Here is a 24841-nt window from a genome sequence, read left to right as displayed (position 1 = left end):
CATCCCTACATTACTGCTTCCAACCCAACGATCACTCTGGGTCAAAATGGAACAAGAGCAGGAATCACAGGTAAGACTAGTGTAACACTCACCCAACTCCTTATATTACAGATAGCTAATAGCTCCATCCCCATTGTCATAGACCCAGCAACTATCATGTTATATCTACGGTATCCTAGGAATAAAAATAATGATATAGACCTAGATATAATGACTACTCATAATTTTTCAATGACTACCAGGCTGAAGTAATTTACACTTGCAAATAGGGACAACATGATCCTATTACTCCAACAAATATATTTTAGCTGTTTTTTTTTTTTTTTTGATGGATTTCTTTGTTTTGTTTGTTATCTTGGAAAATCCAATAGAATAGCCCTATCTTCCAGGTACTTTATAAATCTTGTCTAAATCTACTGTGAAGTTTCCTTAGACTAAACATATTTATATTTCAGGATTATACCTTGACTTACTATATTGAAGGTAGTTTTCATTCATTTAACTCAACTTCATGGAATCTGCTCAATTCCTCATGCAATTTTTCCTGACCAGGTTCTTGAGAACTGAGTCTTGATATAAAGCAATGTGTATTTATTATCTGGGCTCTCCTTTCAGTATGTGTAAGTAGATATTAATTTCCATTCTGCACTCAAATTTAAACTCTAAACTGTTGATTGCCACTATCCAAAGCCCACATTTCTAAAAGAAATTTATATCTTTTTTAAAAAATTTATTTTATTTTATTTTACAATACAATTTAGTTCTACATATCAACAACAGATTCCCTTGTAATGCCCCCTCCCGGCCCCCTCCCCTGCCCTCACCCCAGCCCCCATTCCCACCTCTTCCAGGGCAAAGCCTCCTCTGAGGATTGAGATCAACCTGGTAGACTCAGTCCAGGCAGGTCCAGTCCCCTCCTCCCAAGCTGAGCCAAGCATCCCTGCATAAGCCCCAGGTTTCAAACAGCCAACTCATGCACTGAGCACAGGACCTGGTCCCACTGCCTGGATGCCTCCCAAACAGATCAAGCCAATCAACTGTCTCACCTATTCAGAGGGCCTGATTCAGTTGGGGGTCCCTCAGCCATTGGTTAATGGTTCATGTGTTTTCATTTGTTTGGGTATTTGTCCCTGTGCTTTACCCAACCTAGGTCTTAACAATTCTTGCTCATATAAACCCTCCTCTTTCTTGCTAATTGGACTCCTGGAGTTCCACCCAGGGCCTAGCTTTGGATCTTTACATCCAGTTCCCTCAGCCATTGGATGGGATTTCTAGCACAACAATTAGGGTGTTTGGCCATCCCATCACCAGAGTAGGTCAGTTCAGGCTGGCTCTCTACCATTGTCAGCAGTCAATTGTGGGGGTATCTTTGTTGATTTCTGTGGGCCTCTCTAGCACTTTGTTTCTTCCTTTTCTTATGTGGTCTTCATTTACCATGGTCTCCTATTCCTTGTTCTCCCTCTCTGTTCTTGATCCAGGTGGGATCTCCCGCTCCCCCAACCTCTCTTTCCCTCGACCCTCGTCCTACATTACCCCCATTCATGTCCAGATTGCTCATGTAGATCTCAGCCATTTCTCCATCATTGGGTGATCCCCGTGTCTTTCTTAGGGTCCCGTTTTCTAGGTAGCCTCCCCGGTGATGTGAGTAGCAGTCCAGTCATCCTTGTTCCACATCTAGTATCCTCCTATGAGTGAGTACATACCATTTTTGTCTTTCTGAGTCTGGGTTACCTCACTCAGGATGATTTTTTCTAGATCCATCCATTTGCCTGCAAACCTCATGATGTCATTGTTTTTCTCTGATGAGTAGTATTCCATTGTGTATATGTACCACATTTTATTTATCCATTCTTCAGATGCAGGGCATCTAGGTTGTTTCCAGGTTCTGGCTATTACAAACAATGCTGATATGAACATAGCTGAGCAAGTGCCCTTGTGGTATGATTGAGCATTCCTTGGGTATATGCCCAAGAATGGTATAGCTGGATCATGGGGGAGATTGATTCCCAATTTTTTAAGAAAGTGCCATATTGATTTCCAAAGTGGTTGTACAAGCTTGCATTCCCACCAGCAGTGGAGGAGAGTTCTCCTACTTCCACATTCTCTCCAGCATAAGCTGTCTTCAGTTTTTTTGATCTTAGCCATTCTGACAGGTATCTCAGAGTTGTTTTGATTTGCATTTCCCTAATAATTAGGGATGTTGAGCAATTCCTTAAATGTCTTTCAGCCATTTGAGTTTTCTCTGTTGAGAATTCTCTGTTTAGTTCTATAACCCATTTCTTAATTGTACTGTTGGGCATTTTGATGTCTAATTTCTTGAGTTCCTTATGTATTCTGGATATCAGTACTCTGTCAGATGTGGTATTGGTGAAGACCTTTTCCCATTCTGTAGGCTGTAGATTGCCACTATCCAAAGCCCACATTTCTAGAAGAAATTTATATCTTTTCAATGTTTCTATGCTATGTATAAAATGGACACCATTGTATACCAATATTCCTCATTTATTAATGTTATATAAAAGATATTACCCTGTTAAAACTGCAAATTGATAGAGCTATCACAATGAATCAGAAGATAATAATGAGTCAAGAGCAAGGAGAATTGAGAAAGTATAAAAGAAAGTTGTACTGAAGTTTTCAACACAAGATAGTGAAAATTCATAGGAAAGATGACAAAAGATGGCTACTTTTAATAAATGGGGACTGCTTAAAGATTGAACAATGGTGAATACAAAATCAAGTACATAATTGGTATGCAAGAGTATAGTTAAATGAGCACAAAGACAATTATAAGTTAGAAGTATATCTTAATGGGACTATTTTCATGATTATTAGATCATTGCAAAATATTTCATCATGTACTTATAAGTAGAAGATAAATAAGGATTCCTGTCTGTGATTTTACAAAGAAAATATATTTCCTTTAGAGCCTATATTTTTAGGCTTAATGCTTCACAAACACTCCTAGAAATTGCCATTTTGGGGGGAGCTTGGCAAACAGGAGTAAAAGAGCAAATGCTTATATTCCATTTTTTTTATTTCTGAAAAGACAATTTTATTATTTCCCATGGCTTTAAACATAAAATCAATTAAGTAAATCATTGAATGAATATAAAGACAATGCAAGATGATTTTTTGGGGGGAAATCAACAATAGATATGCAGCCACATTTTATTGAGCATAATAAATGAAAAACAATTTCCATTAAACCATTAGAAGGGCCTATAAGTGAGAATATCACTAGCTTTTGAATGAATCATCCTAATCTATGCATATCTGTGAGAATGCCATGCTGATATTAGGCCATAAACAAATATATCAGTTTTTATTCTTAATCACACCTGAATTTTGCTAAGTAATGTGTAGTGTGATTACTGTGAATCATCTATCTTTTATCACTTCAAAATGGTGTTTTTGAAAATATTTAGAAAAAACTGTATTCAAGTCTTACTAAATTTAAAAATAAAAAATTCCCTGTCATGCAAACTTATAAGAGTTTCTGGAATGTGCTAAGAAATTAAAGAAAAATTATCCACCAGTTTAGCTGGCTTCTAATTAAGGGCTTCATAGGATAAGTATTAGTTAAGAAAGTTAAACATGATACAGAAAATTGTTTTTTATGCCTGCGTGCACATAGAAATTTATTCATGCATGCCATAACATCATCTTTCTTCAATTTCAGAGAGCTTTATTGGTAAATAATGACAGTTAAAAATGGGACATATCAAAAAAATGTAAGTAAGGGACTGGTAACCATGGAGAGGAAGGTAGAAACTTTTATCAGTGGTATACTTCTTAGCATCACTGAAGTTATTATGTTAGATTTAATTTACAGTAAAGAACACTTTTTACTTAATTTCCTTCCTTTATGCTCTATATTGTCCATAAGACTGATTATTTTCTGTTAAACTTTAAAATATTCTGGGACATGTGTTATAAGTTTATAGCTTCTCCTCACTTTCTCTCCACTTCAAATCTGTGGTTGAAGACATATTTCAGCTTCCTGTTTCTGCTCCCTTGCCTAATTCTTTCCTGTCATTCCTCCTTGCTGTGATGGACTCATTCTTCTGGAGCCATGAGCCAAAATAAATACTCTTTTTCTCAACTTGCCTTTGGTCATGCTGATTTATCATTTCAACCAAATAGTAAATGATAAAACTCCTAATCATATGTGCTCATAAAGTATATCCCACAAGGGATTTTTGAGAAAATATGCATCATTTTTTCTATGTTATACTTTGCTGAAGTTATTAATGTATATAATAAATTTAATTTAATTTACATTGTATTTAATTACATTTTTTCTTGCATTTGTTTGCATTTCTATGGTGTCCATAGAGTATAATTAATTTCATGCACATTTGCCAATATTGCAGGACATTTTTCTAATATCCAAAAGAGTTATACAATTCTCAATAGGACATCCTATTGTAATTGATATCTTATTAAAAATAAGAGAGAGGGAACATGGATTTGGGAAGGAAGGTAGAAGTGGATTTGGGTGGTACAAGGACAAGGAATAAAAGAGGCAAACATGATCAAAATACATTGTACATTTGTGTGAAATTCTTAAAGCATTAATAAAATGTTATATCTAAAAAGAAATAAATATATTGCAAAATAGGAAAAACCTATGTGTCTCCAGCTTCATAATAAAAATATAATTTATGAGAGGAAAAACAAGGTGAAGGAAGAAGGTTTTGAAATGCTACGTACATAGGATACCTTTTCATTTCCTAGAAATACAAAGGGCGTCTTGTTACTATAAATTTCTAAATTTGCTTTTTTAAAATATTAAGGACATTTAGAAATACTTATTTACTTCTCTTTAAAACTGATACAATTTTAATTCACTTATATTGGCCTTTGTCAGGCACCAGCCTGACCTGATGAACAGTCCTTGAATGAATAAGTGAGGATTGACAAATAATAGATATGAAAAAATAGAGATGTAGACATTGAAAAAGACAGACACAGGATAGTTTTGGGAGGCCTCTGGGTCAATACCACAGTCATCTCGAGTTTATTCCTAATGGGCTTTATATGCACCAGCGAGGGGAGAGGCAAAAGACTTCCCCCTTTCAAGGTCAAGGTACAAATTACAAACAAGTGTAGACCCTTCCTTAATTTTCAAATACTTGGTAATCACACATTATGGCAAAGCATATTATAATTAGGCCTTGAAGTATAAGATATCTTGTAACTGTGCTTTTGGCCAAAATATCCTATTATGCAGCCTTGCAGGGAAAGGAAACTCAAACTCTCTGACCCTGAGTCAAGATAGAATAAGGCCTCACTATGGAGTCTCTGTGGGTCCCAACAGGCCACAAGATTTGATTTTGGATTTACCTATGATCTGTCTAGGAGGTGGTTTTATGACTAGTGAAATTAGTGTTTACTGAGAAGTTGTTTGATGGAAAGTTTTGGAAATGTGTTTTAGTTCTATTTGATTCATCGTATGGTTTATCCCTGGTGTTTATTGGTTGATTTTGAAAGTTCCCCCTTGATGATAAATGGGAATATTAGTATTCAAAGCTATTATTAATCAAGTCTACCTTTACTTTTAGTTATTTTACTATTTGCTTTTTGTATTTATAAACCCTTAATGCAACTCTAATAAATAAAGTGGATTAGGTTATGCTATCTTTGTCTCTATTTGGACACTTGTGTATTTTCAATCAGCTTCCTTAGTGGAATCAGTGTCAATAATGTCTTCATGTATGCTAATAGCTTAGACTTCAGAATATGAGATTGGTCTGACTCCATGCTTCAGTTTCTTAAACAATGCAGTTCACTGTGGTGTCCAATAATGAACATAGGATGTCTGATATTTTATATGTGGTAATGGCCTTCTTGAATTTATATAGGTAAGTCATGACTAATGTGGTAATAAAGGTAGAGCATACATTAATTCCTAAATTACATATGGCCTGAAGCCTTCTTGGTAAGTATACTGTATTATTATAGAGATCAGTTGGAATGCAGTATGTTGATCCATTTCTGAAGGTCATAGGGGTCCATTCTATAGACTGAGCCAAGGTGAGGAACACATCAATGACACACATCTGTGAGCATGACATTATATTATCTGAAGATTTATATGTGTCGTGTGAACTTCTAGATAATCCTTGATTCCAGGGAAAAGTAGGCAGAGAAATTGAGCTATTTTGTAGGGCTGTGTTGGCTGAGATGCTCTTGGTAGCTGTCTGGATATTTTATAGGCTACTGCTTGGAACACTTTTTTTTTTTTTTTTTTTTTTTTTTTTTTTTTGGTTTTTTCGAAACAGGGTTTCTTTGTGTAGCTTTGCGCCTTTTCCTGGAACTCACTTGGTAGACCAGGCTGGCCTCGAACTCACAGAGATCCACCTGCCTCTGCCTCCCGAGTGCTGGGATTAAAGGCGTGCGCCATCACCGCCCGGCTGGGAACACTTTTTTTATGTGATATCTTGCATACATTAGTCTGGGTGAAAGGAAGCAAAACAAGCTGGATTTTTGCCTCTGGTGTCATAGAAATCATTCTTTCATTTTCCTGACTGGAGTCATATCACATGACCAACTCAGAGTTCTCCAGCACCAAATATGTTATGGGTTGATGGTACTGATCAGAAGTTGACCAGGTCTTGTGATTACATTCTCTTGAAAGTAAATTCTCTCTCTGATCATGTTTACCTTTGGAGAACTGAATGTGAGATGCTTCTTTCTTAGCTATTTTTTATGGATTATTGAATGTCTTCATGCTACACAACATGTCTGTCACATCTCCGTGGAGCTATAGTTCTTTGCCTACAACACTTTAGTGAAAGTAGTTATTTTTGTCTGTTTTTATTATTTTTTTTATGCAAGATGCCTTTAGCTAGGCATTTTGCTAATATGAGAACATCAAATGACAGTAATTTTAATTAATGACAGCATTTACTATGATAAGGGTGTAACATTTTATCATATTCATTTCAGCTCAAATAAATGTAGATTTATTGGTGTAAGTATTCAATCAACCTGATACTCCTTATAATCATACTGCTCATCAAAAAGCTTTCAAGCCTATAAGGAGCCACGATTATTGGTGTTATGTCATAAATTACTTGAAATTTCAATAATCTATGCTATGTTCAATACTTCATTATTCGTAATATCTATAACAAGATACAGTAGTTCAGGGGAAATTTAATTGTATAGACATTCTGTAGAGAGTAGAGTAACAACTTTTTTAGAAGAACTGGCCACCAAACCGTTTATATGTCTTATGTTTAATGTTCCTAGAGCAAATGACTACATCAGTAATAGTAGTTCATAGGTTTAACTCTCACAACCATTATCACCTTCTAGTCATCCTGAAATTTAAGGCATGTACTGTTTTTAGTATCAGTTTCAATCCAACAGTTAATTTGGAATGCCTTTTATAGAATCTCTTATTGGTGACTAATTGTAAACAATGTATGGTTATCTAAATATGTATCCTGATAGTAAGTCTCTGTATACCATAATTATGGACTTTGATATTTTTAAAGATTAATAACCATCAAAAATGTGAGATAATATCTGACTGTAAATAAATCTGTATTGTGAAGCATCCATTATTATTATGTTTTCATATTCTCAATGACCTTGTCTTCCCACAAAAACAGAGAACTTCTATTTATTACAAAATTTATATTATCTCCAATATTGTGAAATAATTTGAAAAATAATATCTCATGAAACTAAAGATTTTTGTCTCATAGTCTCTGATGCAAAGGCTTTGGTTTCTTTAGCCATGAGGACCAGGCTAGGCTCCAAATCAGAGTTTCTGCTGCCTCTGATTTTGTGTCAAAGCATGCTCTACCACACTGAGTTTATAGACATTTTACAAGATTTCTGTATATAATATTTGTAAACCAATCTTAATTCCATGACCTTAAAGGAAACAAAATACAACACTTTATTTTGAGTACTTTTATTTCTTTAGACATTTAAGTTTAAACTACATAATGAAAGTTAAATTGCTTATAAATCTATGACATACATAGTATAAAGTATTTTAATACTAAGTACTTTAATGCTCATTCTTTATTATCATGCATATGAGAATGGATTTTCTTTTTTCCCTTTTAAATGCATCTAGTTAGTGGTGAATTCTTCCTTGATATTCTTTAATAACTGCTATTCTTACAACTACTCAAAGCGCCCAGTTCCTCTCTGACAAGTCCAGGCTCCTCAAATGAGAGCCCACAAAAACATTTTCATACAAGGCTGTGAAAAACAAAGTCATTGCTTTTGTGTGTGTAAGAAATAGAGATAACTCTAGAAGGAAGCTGATGCGGAGCCCATCTTGAACCTATTGAAATGGAGCTTTAATAACATTATCCTGGGAGATGATGAAAGAGCACCATGCTCTTATGTAATAATATTCAAAGCCAGAAGTTAAGGTTTAAAGCCAGAAGAAGAGTGACTTAGAAAAAGAAAGGGTGCTCAGTGTTGCTCATTTCAGTGTTTGTTTTTCTCCTTCTTGGTCAGCTGTTCTATCTATCTACTCTTAGTTGATTTTTGGCTAATAGTAATTTCCCTGACAAGCAAAGGTGCTTCCCAAAAATTAGACTGATTGAACGTAGAAGAAAGTTGTGCATTGTGGCCTTTAAGAAAAAAAAAAGATGCAGATGAGAAGGATATTAAAGATCTTTGTCCAAATAGGCTTCTCTCCCCACTCCTCATTTTCCCTCAGGAAAAAATTCAGTCATGTCTACACAAATCCGTATTCCATTAACCTTTCAGCCACTGCTCAGGCATGGTTGTACTAAGGTCTCTAAAATTATATGTGTCAAAAATCAGCTGGCATGTCCTTTATAAATTCTCTCCCATAATATCTTGTCTATTTCAAACAGTTCATAGTTCAGTTCCCTGAGAATATTAAAGTGCAATACAGTTTTGATTTCTAGAATCTGTGCTTGAGCTTGAAGTTCACAGAGCTAAGCATGCATACATGAATACACCACACACACACACACACACACACACACACACACACACCACATTCACAGAAACAAAAATGCATATATATTTTATTCTATTGCCTTTAAGTCATAAAAATCCTCATGTTTAAAGATAATACAGGTGACTAGTGAATGGTACTCTAAAGACATATAAATGTATTTTCTAACTCACCCATTCTTGGCAAACAAAAGGTTGAGATGAATCCATGACAAGGCACATATTAGCAACCTGAAGGAGGACTATATTCAAACTGTAAAGTTTCCACTTTGTCTGAACAACTTATAAGACATGTGGTCTTGGAAATAAAATGTAACATTCTTTTCTTGTCAATTTCTTAAAAGAAATTCTTATAATTCTGATTAACATAGTAATGTGATGATGGAATATTCTCCTAGAAAATAAGTATTTGGAGGGACCCTGCCCATGTTCCACCCTCCCCACTCCACCCCAGCCCCCCTTCTGGACAGCCGGAGCATTCCTGCTCTGCATGTCTTAGGCTGCAGGTATATTATCACAGCCACAGAAATGAAAATAGAACATGCAACAAACAAAAAAGATCACACGGTCATGCCTGTAGAAAATGTAATCACCCATTCATGCCACAAACACTCAGCATTTTAGAAATGGAAACCAAAGTCCTCACTTTGATAGAGGACAGCACTGATAACATCACTGGAATGGTGGGAAACAAAGAATTTTCCCATGAAAGTGAAAAAAGCAACTTCAAATCACACTGGAACCCATAGTCAGAGAAGTAGGGATAATAAAAAGAAATAAAAAGCACGAAGATACAGAAAGGAGAAAAAAAGTTTTCTTTTGCAGACGACAGGTTTGTCCAGACAGAAACTCTTGGCAGAATCAACAAGAAAACATCTTGAGGGGAGAAGTGGCCATACCAAAGCTACAACCTTTAAATATTAATATAAAAAAGCAGCCTACTCCTTATAAGAACACATGAGATAAATGGAAAACATAAATCCTACTATCCCAAACTAAGTATTCAAATAAAAAAACCCAAATACACACAGGATCAATATGGGGAGAAGCACTACACCGTGACTGAGGGTGTTAGAAGAAACTGCTTCATGTTCCCCAGATAAGAAGACTCAACATTCTGAAGACACCAGCTCTTCCCTACTTTCTATATAGACTCTGTAAAAAATTCCACTGTTGGGATGGTTTGAATGAGAACAGCCCCCATAAGCTCAATGTATTTGTATGCTTGGTCCCCAGCTGGTAGGACTGTTTGCCCTGCTGTGTTTTGGTCTTGCTTTGGTCCATATTTGATCACTACATACTCCTTTCTGCCTTTTGGGATGGGAATATGTATTCTGTGACCCTGTATGTTGAAAACATGTAATTTGAGTTTTGCTTTAGTAGGAGGTTACCATTAAGAGATGTCTTGAGTCTCAGAAAAGATTTTGGACTTTGAAATATTGTTGAGGCTGTGAAAGATTATGGGGACTTTGGAAGTTTGACTAAGTGAATTTTACTTTATCATATTGCTATAAGCTTATGGAGGGCCAGAGAGTGGAATGTGGTGCTTTGAATAAACCCCCAGAGGCTAATATATTTGAGTACTTGGTCTCCAGTACGTGGAACTGTTTGGGAGGGATTAGAAGGTGTTGCCTTTTGGAGGAGGTGTGTCACTGGTGTGGCTTGGAGTTTTCAAAAGCCCACCGAACATGGCCTCTCTCTGGGGTAGGGAGGAACAGAAAACAGACAAGCTTCTATTTCTGACAGATTGTGCAGGTAGAATTTAAACAGAGACACAGAAGGCTGTGGAGGATGGAGATCTGTGAAGGCTGAGGATAAAGAGTGACTCTCTTGTCATCTCTTCCTACCACCCCTCCCCCACTCGGGAGCCCTTTGTGACAGGGAGACAGGAGCTCTGTGATGTGGGCATGGGCCCAGCTGCCAACTCCCAGAGAGAACTCTCAGCTTTCATTAGCCTGGGAAAACTGTAGGATGGAGAATCTTCTCGATATTCTGGAAAATCTTCATTCTACATGGCTGACCCTCAGCTTCATTGTTTGGACAACGGACAGGATCTTTGCCTTGGTGTGTAAACTGATATTCTTCCACCTATTACTCCTCCTTCTCCTTCACCATCTTAACTCACCCTCAGCTCCACCAAGGGAAAACACCACCGCCCAAAGCTTACAGAGGCAGCAGTAAGAAACTGAAGGGGGACAAGGTACTGGTTTCACTTCTGCACAGCATGCTAAGGAGGCTTGTTCATAATATCAGCATTCACCAGCTCTTAAGACAAGATGCCTCGGGTGAAGCATCTAAACCAGAAGCTGCCAATGCCCACCAGCCGCCTAGGCAGCCCACAGAGGAGTCTGTGGCCATCAATTTGTCTGCTTCTATTGAGCCACAGTTAAATGTGAGTGCCTCTCAGCCACCAGAGACCTTGACCCCTGGAAGACATCATTCACCATGCCTCTCTTTTCTCATCTGATTCAAGGAATAGAGATTTCTGATCCTTGTTTTGTGAGCTACTATACAGACTAAGATACAGATTCACTATAGAAGACAGTGGTATTTTCTTTCCTTACAAGAGAAAGATATATGTGAAAAACAACAATAACAACAACAGCTTAGGTTTCTTTACGCCAAACACCTCTTTCAGGAGTAATAAAGGCCTATTCATCAGTCCTTCAAATTCATTATCAGCCTTGTGTTATTTCATTGGGTGGTTCTATGTTCTTACTAGAACAAAGGTTATATTCATTTTGAACTCTTCTCTTTTTCCATTATAATGCTTCAAGCAATTGAAATTGAGTTTACCATATTATATATTGCATATTAGAGAAGATTGCTATGATATGCCAATATAAAAATGTTAACAATAATATTCAACAGGGAACAGTTGTGTCCCACATAACAAAAATAGGAAAAAAAGGAAGAAAACAAAACCAACAACTAAAATTACTTTTCATGATTTTTACTTTAAATAATAGATTTACTTTAAAGAAAATTATCTCTTAAATACACAATAAAGTCAGTATTTCATCTTTTTCCTTCCCTGGATCCTATTTCTGCTTTGTATTGTTACACTTGTACTTGACGGGCTCCCTGCATTATTTCTTACAGTATTTCTTACATCCTGGCTGCTGACAGATTCTTCCCAATTTTTTCAGCTTCTGTGTATCTCACATAGTCTTTATTATCCCCTTGTTTTGAAAGGCATATTCCCCAGGGTGAAAATTATAGAGTAATAGCATTTTTTTCTTCTTTACTAGCAGAGTAAAGATGTGCCTCATTGTCTTATTTCTTGGAGGGTTACTATGAAAATTCCCAGTGCTGTCTGTCATTCTTCCATTTGTCCATTTGCAAATAAGGAGCTTCCCTTTGCTTTGCCTACTTTTTTATTTCTTCTATTCACCACTGATTTTGGTAATTCTGGGGGATTTTCCTTTCATATCACATGATTTGAGTGTTTGTATTCTACTCTTATATTAGAAGAGCATTGTCTCTCATTTTTGCTAATAGCACTCTCCTTGAGATAGTTTTATAATATATACATTAGAATCCTAATGAAAGAATCCCATGTCTCACCTGTACTTGTGCTTGTTGTGTTTTTGTAATTAATAATTGCAAATTTCCTTTCATATCGAACCATTTTATTACCATGATAATAAATATTTGCTGTTTCAATAAAATTCTCCTAATTATTTCTAGTATAAGTTTCATATCACTTATCGTTATTTTTTCATTTGAAAAGGGTAGTTTGTGTTGACATATAACTTAAAAGTATCCAATTTATGTTTGTAATTGTATTTAGAATTATGTGTTGTGTGATATTTTGATTGTGTTTTTACAAATAAAGCTTGCTTGGAGTCAGAGAGCAGAACTAACCACTAGCTGATCTGAATGAACCATAGAAGTTTAGAGAACTATAGACAGAGAGGAGACAGGAAGTAATGAGGCAGGGCTGAAAGAGAATCTTGGCACTTTTGGAGGAAGGAACATAAGAGTTCAGAGGTGACTGATGGTAGCTCCCCTGCTTTTCTGATCTTTCACCATCTTACCAGGATATCTGACTCCCGATTTTTTTCTTTATAAAGATTAATTAGATTAATGCTTCATCTGGTGTCTGACTTTTGGGGCGTGAATCCGGGAGATAGCCAGTAACCCATGGTTTTGCAGCTGCTGGCACCCAACAGAGTAGCACTAGAGAGCTGCACCCACCAGAGTCGACACCACCAGCTGGCTTTTGCTTTTCTTCCTCAAGCCCTCTAAGCAAGTCTGAGATTTCCTCTTGTAGTTTCTCTACAGCAATCTTTACAAGCCCCAAACTCCACAAGCGCCTGGACTCCAAAAGCTGATGAAGTTAGCCCCTCACCACTGGCCAGCAATGCCTTCAGGCAGCTCTGTGCTCTTATTTCCTGCCCATCACACATACTGCTTTTGTACTTTTCTGTTCCCCTGTGTGTGCATTTCAGATGGCTGACTTTTTGGTTCCTTTTCCCTGTGAGTTGAGGACTTCCCCTGGGCTCCCTCCTACGTCTGCTGCAACCCTAAGGTAGCAGCATCAACACCAAATTGGGCAACTGCCATATACTCTCAGCTCACAACTGCGTGCAGTCAGTGGCAGCTGTCTTCAGCCAGACTATGTACCACCTGTGTTCTCTGCCCAGATGTACTACACAGTGATAGCCACCCTTATACTTCACTTTTGTCATCAGATTTTGTGAGGCAACTTGGAATTCTTAGAGGAGATATTTAGTTCAAAATAAGAGAGAGTATTTTCCCACATGAACAATTGGGAAACAATATTACAATAGAGGGAATCAGGTCTCTGTATGATTCTGCAATGGATGGTTTGAAAATGGAACAATGGAATGAGGGAATAGTTAACTTAGCTGAGATGTACATAATGTCAATTATAATCATTATTGGTTTGGTAATTCTTATTTTATCCCTAAAAAAGTTGGTTGATATCAATGCCAAATACAAGAAACTGATAAGATACAGGCCTTAGAACACATTATTAAAACAGATCTTCAAGATATTCAGATACAGACAGAGGAATTTAAAGAAGAACCAACTGCCCCATTACATTATGAAAGTAGAGAACAGACCAAGTTTATTAAAAAAAAAAAGCCTTAATTTATCAGGTCAACATACAGGAATGAATGTCAATTGAGTGGTAACCTAAAGGCTATGGAAAAGCTCATTCCTGTGGAAATGTTAAATTTGAGGAGATATAAGGAAGCAATAGTCTCATATGATATACATTCACCTTTTGTGAGGTAGATGTTGAATTCTTGGGCAATTAGTAAAAATATCCCACAAGACTGGAAAAACTTGGATCAAAAGTATTGGAACCTGGTCCCCAATTACAGTGGAAGAACTGGTGGAAAGATAAGGCTAGGACCATTGAACAATAAAGTAGGGCTAGAGGTATTAAAATTTTCCAACACCAAATTCTGGGATAGGGCAATTATGCTGATATATGAAGACAGTCTGTATATAATGAGCACACATTGGCTCTATGCCATACAGCAACTTTGAATGCTTGGGACAGAGTTTAAGAAGTCAGAAAGAGAACTGAGTCATTTACTAAAGGTATACAGAGTCCCAAAGAAACCTTCACTTATTTTTTACAAAGATTGATTTCATCTGTAAATACAATGATATCAACAACAAGCAAGAAAAATACTAATCGAATCTTTGACTTTTAAAACTGCTCATTCACAATGCAAAAGAGTAATTTAGGTCTTTAAAGGCAAGATTGGTGCCCATAGAATAATGAATCAGAGATAAAGTCAATATCAAATTGCATAACCATGATGTTACTTGGATAGGAGATTATTTCCAAAGACTTGAAGAAAAATAAAACTGTCAGATGTTTTAATTGTAGTAAACAAAGCCACTTAAAAAGGGATTGTAGGCATTATGTTCTTAGAAACAAGATTTTTTTCTAGGAATAATCCAAACAGAAAGTCCTAATGCCTATATGCCTATTGTAAAAAGCCATACTGTTCTGGATGATAGAACAGTTTTAGAAGATAAAATTTCAGGAGAAAACATAAAGCAAACATTTTGACAAACTTCTATAAATGATCAAAGATAAAAGTATAAAATACAAATGAATGTCATTGAAATTGAGGGTTTGGTAGATACAGGGGCAGATATAGCAGCAATGCTACCAGAATCTTGGAATTCATATTGGCCTCTTTAGGAGGTAAATGTTCAGCTTTTAGGGACTGGAACTTTATCTCAGGTAGGGCAAAGTGCATTATGGATCTAATGCATAAGGCCAGAACATCAGATAGGAAAACTAAAGCCGTATGTGGCAAACATAGCAGTGAATTTAAAGGGACATGATTTGTTACAACAATAGAATACTGAGATTAACATCCCTCCAATCCCAGAAACCAACCATAAACTAACTCATGTTTCTGGGTAATATATTAAAAGGCATTATAAAGAACAATCACCAACCATTCGGGTCATATATAAACAGCTACTGCTCTTTCAAAGGTACCAGCAGCCCTACCTTTAAAATGTTTAACTGCCAAATATGTCTAGATGGAACAATGGCCTTTGACATCAGAAAAATTGCAGGCCTTAGAACAGCTAGTAAAGGAGCACCTAAATGTTCAGCATATTGAAGAACTGACCAGTCCTTGAAATTCTCCCATATTTGTTAAAAAGCAATCTGAAAAAAGGAGAATGTTAACAGATTTTAGAGCCATAAATAAAGTAATTTAACTGATGGGCTCATTACAGCCTGGAATTCTCCTACCTTCTCTATTCCCTAAACAATGGTTTGCTATAGAATTTGGTTAAAAGACTCTTCAGTATACCTATACAAGATCAGTATAGAGAAAAATTTACCATCATGGTGCCTTCTTTTAATAATTCTTAGCCTGTTAAAAGATATCAGTGGAAAATTCTCCCACAAGAGATGTAAAACAGAACCACCTTGTGCCAATATTTTGTACAACAGCTACTGGAATTAATTTGTAAACAGTTTCCTCAATCCATAACTTACTATTGATAAAATTTTACTAGCTGATTCAAATGTAGATACTTTAGAGAAAATGTTTGAAGAAGTAAAGGAAATTTTTGCCTTGTTGGGGATTAAAATTGCTCCAGAAAATACAAAGAGGAGATTCTATTAGTTACCTAGGATATAAAAATCAATTTACAAAAAATTTAACCCTAAAAGGTTTAAATTAGGATAGATTAATTGCAGACTCTTAGTGACTTTCAAAAATTGCTGGGAGACATTAACTAGCTATGACTCACAGTTGGATTAACAACTCAAAAACTAAGTAATTTAGGTCAAACCTTACAAGGTAACAAGGACTTAAATAGTCCAAGAAAATTATCAATGAGAGAGAATTGGCTTTGGATCCAGAGTTTGATTGTACCCTGCTTATTTTATCTTCTATGTATTCTCCTATAGAAATTCCTAATGCAGAGAGAAGGTAATATTTTAGAATAAATATTTTCCCACACAAACAGAGCAAAAAAAATTAAGGAACTATGTAGAAATGATTTCTGGGTTGGTTCTAAAAAGAAAATTGAAACTTCGTAAATTAGCAGGAATGGACCTAACAGAAATTATAATACTTTTAACTAATGCTGAAATTTCCTCTTTATGGGCAGAAAATGAACATTGACAAAGAGCTTGAACATTTATCCCAAAAGCAAAACAACTCACTTTATAAAGAGAACTAATCGGATCCTTCCTCATATTGTATGGGAACACCAATTTCTGGACACCTACAGTCTATACTGGTGCAAACATATCAGGAAAGGCAGGGTACAAGTAAGGAAATTTAAGTAAGTGGCTCAAAACCCCTATGAGTCTGTTGAAAAGTCAGAACTACATGCTTTTCTCATATATTTTCCAGAACCTCTTAAAATATTTACTGACCTTCAACATGCAGAAAGAGTTGCTTTACATATTGAAACTGCTGAATTGATTCCAGAAGATTCAGAGTTAATTTTTTATTAATTCAACTACAAGAAATAGCCAACTATTGGTGGGAAATGTGCTAGAAGCATCAGAATTTTATAAGAAACCATATGTTAATGTCAAGGGTTTGAAAAATGGGTTTTCCCTCACTTGGCAGCAAGACAAGGAAATTATAAGGAAATGTCCTACTTGTTCTCTGTATAACCAAACTCTACTACCTGCAGGACGTAGCCCAAAGGGTACTCAAAGAAATGAAATTTGGCAAATGGATGTATTTCATTTTTCAGAGTTTGGAAAATTAAAATATGTACACCATACCATAGATACATATTCAGGATTTAAATGGGGAATTGCTTTGAGTTCTAAAGAAGCTGATTCTGTAATTACACTTTTGTTAAAAGTTATGCCCATCGTGGGTATACCTGTACAAATTGAGACTGACATTGCTCCAGCATATGTCTCTAGTAAAATGAAACAGTTTTTTGCATATTGCAACATAAAGTGTATTGCAAGTATATCACATAATCTTACAGACAAGCAGTTATAGAATGATCTAATTGAACTCTAAAAGATATGCTTAATAAACAGAAAGGGGTAATAAAGACCCTCAGAGATAGATTGCAAAATGCTTTATTGACTTTAAATTTTCTAAATACTAATGAGAAAGGAACAACAGCTGCAGAGACATGTTGGATAATAGAAAAAAAAACTGCTGAATTAAATCAGCCTGTGTACATTAAAGATGTGTAGACCTCAAAATGGAAACCTGGATATTGGTTACATTGAAGAAGAGGTTTTGCTTTTGTTTCCACAGCAGAAGAAAAGCTATGCATATCATAAAATTTGATAAAGATTGTGCTTGAAAAAGAGAGAAATCTTGATTAGAAGAGGTGAAAGTTTATCAAAGAGCATGACCACTGAATATAAACTAACTTATAAAACTAGCAAATGCTTCTCATTTGATAAGATATAACTTGCCAAAAGGGAAACTCCCCAAGGTTAGTGTTGGGGAACGGTTTTGTTTTTGTCTTTCCAGGAGAATTAAGGCATCAGGCTAAGAAATCTTAACACCATTGGACAAATGAGACATCTGCAGAAAAAGGAAAAATCATCCAAATGACCTAAGAAAAAGAGAAAACTATCCTATTGTTATATCACATTACCAACATGATAAAATTTCATAAATGTTCCCAAATATTTGTTTCTGCTGTTCTCTACAGACATATAATGCAAATGGTCTATTTGTAGTATCAGTTCAATTAAAAATGAAAGCTGGCTTTGAGTTGGAATGTGGCTCTCCCCTTCTCTAAACTCAAGCATGCTTGTTAAAAAACAAATCCAAAATCTCTCTCTTGTCAGAAAAGCCACCTGATACAGGACAGAAGGAAAACCAAAATTAAGAAATTATTCAATTGCCAGTAATCTCATACTTCTTTGGCTTTATTTAGACTCTAAAATTTTCTAAAGGTATAAATATTATATCAGACTTTATAAATGTAATATATATTGAAATTTTTTTCATGATATTAATGGTCATATAGAGTACTAACTAATTCCATAAAGAGGCTTTATCTAGCTTCCTGTACAGGATTTTGGGTTTGAGTCTCTATCTGGTAACTAGGAGTTAAGTTTTTGTACTCTGGATGTACATAACAAATTATGGTCCTTTAATATCTTTGAGATCTTTGAGATCTGGTGCATATGACATTTCAAATTTTTAAGTTTTCTGCAGTAAACCATAACCATGCCTAACAGTGACTTTGGAATCTCCAAAAGTAGGATGGGGTCCCACAATGATGATTCCTTCTGAACTATGGTAATGTCACTAAGCTGTCAAAGTACCCAAAGATCAGCTTTCAACTACAAATTTCTCAGGACAATTTCAAGGTGGCTAGCTGAGATGGTACAGCCTCATAGACGACTCTAGCAAGGACTAGACAGAAGCCCTTCACTTTCCAATTACACAGAGACTGGACAACAAATGATACAGCTAGCTCTCCCAGGACTTGACAATCATCTCAACATTTTTCAGGGTCCCCTAAAGATGTCATCACCCCCAGAAAACAGGAAGTAATTTGAAGAATATGATGCACACATTACCAAAAGGTGGGGTGGTGGTTTTTTTTTGGTCATTCATTGTGTTATAGATATTTGTCATCATTTCAGGGGATTGGTTACAAGGTGTTATTGGTAATGTTCTGGAAAAGTGTCAAACAAAGGAGATTAGATTTGGGGATCTTGTTCTGAAAAGAAAAAGTGGAGTATGAAAATGATAGGATAAGGGGTAGATTATTGAATCTACTTTTAAAACATAAAAGCAACTACTAATCTTAAATATTTTACATTGGTATGGACTTTTGTATGTTGACACAAATATGATGTTGTATTTGTTAGAACTTACTGGACATACAGATCTACTCTTATTCAAGGTATTTTACATGTACAGTTCATTTAATAATGTATTATAAATTTCTAGTTCTTGAAAGTTACTATCACAAACTCTTTAGGATAATAAAGGAATGCAGGTTAATAGTCACCTATTAAAATCAAACTTGTAGTAATCTAAGGTAAGTTTTCTAGGTCAAACAGATATATTTTAGACAGGTGGTCTTCAAATATTTCAGAGATCTACAGAACATGGCACTTAAGATGTTTTAATAACATGAGATTTTTTTTTGTTGTTGTTTTTTGTTTGTTTGTTTTTATGACAATGAGACATGCCTGCACCTAGCAGCAACAATATACTTCAGAGAATATTACGGGCATCAAAGAAACTCCATATGGACTTTATTTTCTTTGTGGCAAAGTTAGCTACTGGGCAAGAAACTGTCTTTGCCTTGACTGCTGAAAGTATGTTGTCCAAATTGGACAAGTAGGACACAAATGAAAGTGACTGCCAAACTTTACCAAGATGAGGTAGGACAGTCCTTTAAAAATCCTTCTCCTCAAAAAATTCTGTCAGATATTCTAGCTCTGTAGGCCAGGGATCAATGCCCCAACATTGCAGAGGAACCATGTGTGACTCTCCAGGCAGCCAGCTTTTGGTGCTATTTCCTAGTTTTGGAAGTTGTTTGTTTTGCACTTCTTGTTTACTCAGATAATATTATAACTTTCTCAGTAATGGAGTTGAAGAATAGATAGTTATAACTATAGTTTTCCTTGTTAAAAATTTAGATACGAAACTCACAAAAGTGGTGTAATATGTATAAGGCTGAGAGACATAAAAGATAGTTTAGGGTTGGTAATACAAGTCAGGATAGAAAATGAATTAGGTATAACACTTTGGACTCAACAAAATAAGATAGATAATGGAGAATTATCTCTGAATTTCTCAAGTGCAAATGGACTGCACATTGCTAATGTAATTCTTGCCTGTATATATTTTTATATAATTATTGTACTTACTGTATATAGTTTTCCTATGCAAGTTAAAATCTTTGCTTTTTATTTAGACAAAAAGGGCAAATTTTGTGTGATATTTTGACTCTGTTCCAACAAATAAAGCTTTCTTGGAGTCAGAGGGCAGAGATAGCCACTAGCTGACCAAAATTAACCATAGCAGTTTGGAAGACTGTAGACAGGAGATAGTAAGCAGTGAGTTGGGGCAGAGAGAGGATCTCAGGCCTTTTGGAGGAAGGAATGGAATATGTAGAAGTTGAATGGTGGTAGCTCTTCTGCTTTTCTGAACTTTCAGGTTCTTATCCTGATATCTGACTCTTGATATTTTATTGATAAAGATTAATTAGATTAATGTTTCAGTTATGTTTTTCCCTTTATCTTGGTGAATCTGAAGGACAATTTTATATTTGTTTAATAGTTTCATATAAGTTTTAGTGATTTGCCATTCAAATCAATTTCAATTGATTTTCTTTTTATAACAGTACTTTTATATATTTTCTTTTTATCTTGTACTTTTTTATATACAGACTTTTCTGATTTCAGGATAAGTGTCAAAATCTTTACATGTTTGCTTACTAGACAACTTTTGTTCATTGAAAAAATTCTAATCTGTCTTCATTAAAGACAGATTTATTACTCTCTGATCAAATTAAGTTATTTAAAAACTGATCCTTATATAACTTCTTTATTCTTTATTAGTTAGAATAGGAGAAGATTTTACTGTCCATTTCTTTACTGGCATGGAGGTAAATAAGGAGGGTTGTTTCTGAACAGGGGAACTATTCCAGATCCCAGAGTCCTTTGTGCTTCCTGAATGGCCCTTCCCATTTTGGTTTTACTCACTTACATGAATGTGAGTTCTCAGATAAAATATGGACTCACCACAACTGTACCAATGTGCATAAGACCTGCACCAACTCATGATAGACACAATTCCTGTCATGGAGTAGAGGCATATGTCCTACTTCCAGCTGCAGATCTAGTAACATTTGATAGTTACATCTCTTGTTGTGACCAAATCCTTGACAAGAGACCAGTTTGTATCATTTACTGGTCTCATTTCTATGACCAAATGTCTGACAAGAAGAGAACTGATGGAGGAAGGTTTATTTCAGCAAATAAATTGATGGCATATGAAGGTAGGTGCTTGGAGTCTGGCTCACTCGCATTTCAGCAGCTAGTCAGAAAACAGAGACCTTGTACTAGAACCAGTTCATCTCTATCCATGTAGCCCCACCTCTACGACCCTTCGAATACCAGCCAGGTCCCATTTCCAGAAGGCTCTAAAACCTTCAAAAACAATACTGTCAACTAATCCCAATTTTAGAAAGATATAAACTTGGGTACATTTTGATAGTTGTTCATGTTCAAACAGCAAAGGCACATAAGATAACTGTGATATATATTTGGATGATACACTTCTCATCTATTTCCCTTTTATCTATTTGACTATACATAATAATGAGTAAAACCATTGATAGTTTGAAATGATTGGAGAAATTAATTGCTGCATTTAGCAAAGATCTATCTATGTACCAATGGATATACCAGGCTATATATATATATATATATATATATATATATATATATATATATATTGTGCTTTTATCTATTTATAATTAAAATGGAGAAAATTAGACTAGGCTTATCATTCATATCTTTACAAACATTTCAAATACACTCACCTCACTGTGTCACAGCTCCCATGTCTATTCTCCCTATTCTTAAATTCCCAAGTTGTACTCATTTCCTGAGTTAAATTTTCATAAATTTCTTTATTATATGTCCATAGATTTATGAGATTAAAAAAGAAACTTTATTTTCTATATTATTGGATATTAGTCAATGAGTCTTCATTTTCTATTAGAAAGAAATGTGATACCTGATCATCAAAATACAGGACAGAAATAGGTAGATTTCTAAATAACTACATTAATTTGTACAATCTCAAATTTAGACTCACTATCCAAAGCAAAAACACAAGTTTTCTTGTATTTCCATGTAAAATAATATATAGAGTTTTTTTGTGTTTTTTTTACCATATTTGTTCACAGACAAAATGGAGTAATGATTATTCATGTTCCAGAAGATATATGAGAATGTAGCATCATTTAACCAAGCACAAGCCCCAGCACATAATATATGCATAATATTTGTTGACTAAATAAATCTCGAGCAATTCCCAGGTAGGTAAGTGGGGAGTGTGATCCTGGAGTGGTCAGCATCCCTGGAACAAACCTAATTAGTGCAGGATATGTCGTAGAGCATTCAGAGAACAATGACAACATGACAAATCATGGGGAGGACATCAGAGCTAATGTTTCATGTATGAGAAAACAGGGTGGACACTTGAAAATGAGTTCACCCCAGATATTTTGGGAGAGCACCCCAATGAACAATGATACCACTTTTGAAATTAATGTTATCAGATACCTCACTTGAGAATTTCCTCTTAATTAGTCACAATTACATCTCTTGAAGGTGAAGAGACACATACCAACTGTTATGTTAGTAGGGTTAGTTATTTGATATTCTACTTATGCTCATGAGAACATCCAGGCTACCTTAAACCCAGATGAATTTTGTTACAACTGTCAATTGAGTATGCTTCAGTGTCACTTGCAAACTTACCATAATGGGGGACGATATGAAAGAAAAAACTAGAGTGAGAGAAACATTTCTTACTCATGTTCCACAAGTAATCTTAAGCAAAATAATAATTAATGGTAATAATAATAATAATAATAATAATAATGTAATGTCTTTTGAGATAGAACTAACATTGTCTAAAATATCACATACACACACACACACGGATAGATAAATAAGTAGATACTCCAGACATTTAGTGTTTTCCTTATAAATATCCAGTAAGCCTCTAGGGTAGCTAACCTTAGTTCCAAAGTGGGACCGCAAAATGACGGTGCTGCTGACATTGTCGTAAACAACAGCCAAAGCTCAACTCAGTCTGGACTCTGACAGCATAAACAGAAGGAATTCTATGGGGTAAACAATTAATCTAAATTCAGCATTCCTCAGAAATCTCATGAAGTGGGTTTCTGTTTGTCAGGAAAAGCCATCAATCCTCTTATCCACTCCCAATCGTCAATTGGGTCCAAAGGCATCTAATTCCTGATTAATCCAAACAGCATGGATGAGATCAAAGCCCACTCACTAAAGCACAGACTATTCTGGCCTACACCTCCCCTCCCGATACTCATTCCCATAAAAATGGCAAGACTTTTCTTGCCAGTCCCTGTTTTCTGCACCTGAGAGACAGTCCCAGCAGTTTGATTCTCCAAATAAACTGTATTTCTATCCCCAGAATGGTCTACTTTGGTGGTTTCACTGTGTCTTTAACTACAGCTACCTCTAAGATCATTTAGGTTCAGAGCTTCTAGGCAAGATAGCTCTCCTAATGCTATATGCTGTTTCTGTGTCATGTCTTATACCTTAGCTAACATTAATATGTAAGTGAAATGATTTAATATTTTATAAATTGTTCCACGGTCAGTAACTAAAGGAAAATCCAGAGTATACTAAAATGTCAATGGACAATTTTAAAATAGTGACGGAATTAACAAATGCTCTTAGAGCCATCCTGTGGTTCCCACCATTGCCATCACTTTAAAAGCTACAGAACCATCCATACTAGATGCCAATTTGGTTGTTTATGAATGAGATGAAATCTAGGATCAGGAAAGTAGGTGGATGGTCATATGCTGAATGTCATCACCTACCTCTGAATTCTTGGAACTGTATCTTCATTTAAAATATTAGAAAAAAATAAATCTTTAATACATGTTGTTAAAACACTTGGAAGAGAAGTTCTGATTGTCTTGGAGATTACTGGTACCTCTAAGGTGGTTCTGCTTAGAACAAAGTGCACCATCATCTCACTTTTGCTATGGATGCAGTTGTAGCTACAAAAAAAAAAATCTCAAGAAGATAACCTTGAGAGACCAGCATCAACCTGAAATAAATTCCTCCATTTTCTATCTTATAATTCTGAGACCACGAGAACATGTGGACCATAAAACATGTGTGGATACTCGATCCCTTCATTTGTAACAGCACAATGAACAAAAATTGTTAAAATAAAGAAGGAGGTAAATCTAATTTAACATTAACACTTGCAATTTTATTATCACACACAAAAGAACAGGCACTCTAAGATCTGAGAAATATCCACATGTTTACTATATTGATTTGAGTGCTGAGACTTAAAAAAGAAGCCACATTTTGCAAGATATTGTTATTGTTATAAACAATGATTTCACACTTAAAAAAAAAGACAGTAGGTATCTGAGTTTAAATAGGTAAAGAATAGTGGCTGACATGCTATACCACCAAAAAGTAAGATTCTAGAATGATAAGATTTGAAATAAAATGTGAATGTGTTTTTCTGTTGTCTTTGATTAGTTAATCTATAGTCATTTGTTTAGTATCAGCATAATAATAACCCGTCTGAAAATAAAACTTCATAATTTGATAATCCTGGTAAACATTGATATAATTTTAAATATGTTAGGT

Source organism: Peromyscus maniculatus, chromosome 10, assembly GCF_049852395.1.
Source record: "Peromyscus maniculatus bairdii isolate BWxNUB_F1_BW_parent chromosome 10, HU_Pman_BW_mat_3.1, whole genome shotgun sequence".
Classification (NCBI taxonomy): Eukaryota; Metazoa; Chordata; class Mammalia; order Rodentia; family Cricetidae; genus Peromyscus; species Peromyscus maniculatus.
Note: the sequence above shows the minus strand (reverse complement) of the source record.